Source organism: Penaeus monodon, chromosome 25, assembly GCF_015228065.2.
Source record: "Penaeus monodon isolate SGIC_2016 chromosome 25, NSTDA_Pmon_1, whole genome shotgun sequence".
Classification (NCBI taxonomy): domain Eukaryota; kingdom Metazoa; phylum Arthropoda; class Malacostraca; order Decapoda; family Penaeidae; genus Penaeus; species Penaeus monodon.
In genome coordinates, this window is record NC_051410.1 from 6,634,580 (window position 1) to 6,634,869 (window position 290).

At 34.8% G+C, this 290-nt stretch overlaps 1 protein-coding gene across 1 annotated transcript in view; it reads left to right on the forward strand.

Moving 5' to 3' along the window:
* Positions 1 to 290, forward strand: part of LOC119589311 — a gene marked incomplete in the record, with an annotated part of 61,041 nt that overhangs the window by 19,911 nt on the left and 40,840 nt on the right.

The window sequence follows — 290 nt, forward strand, 5'->3', positions numbered from 1 at the left end:
TTCTTGCCCTTTCTCTACCCCTTTGTTTTTACGTCATTCCGTTGTATGTATAAAAAAAATAAGTCAAACGTCTTCGATCGTATGAAAAGAACCTTTTTTTTTCTTAAAGTTTACCAGTCATCTGATTATTACAGTTACCCTGAATTTTGCAACATTATCGCAAGACCGTTATTGCCAAACGTACGATATTTTAGCGAGTACTGTACGATAGTGTCGTTTGCATGTAAACAATCACGCGAAATAATCTCATATTTTTTAGTCTCTTTTTCGTACGACGATTTTCCTGCTTG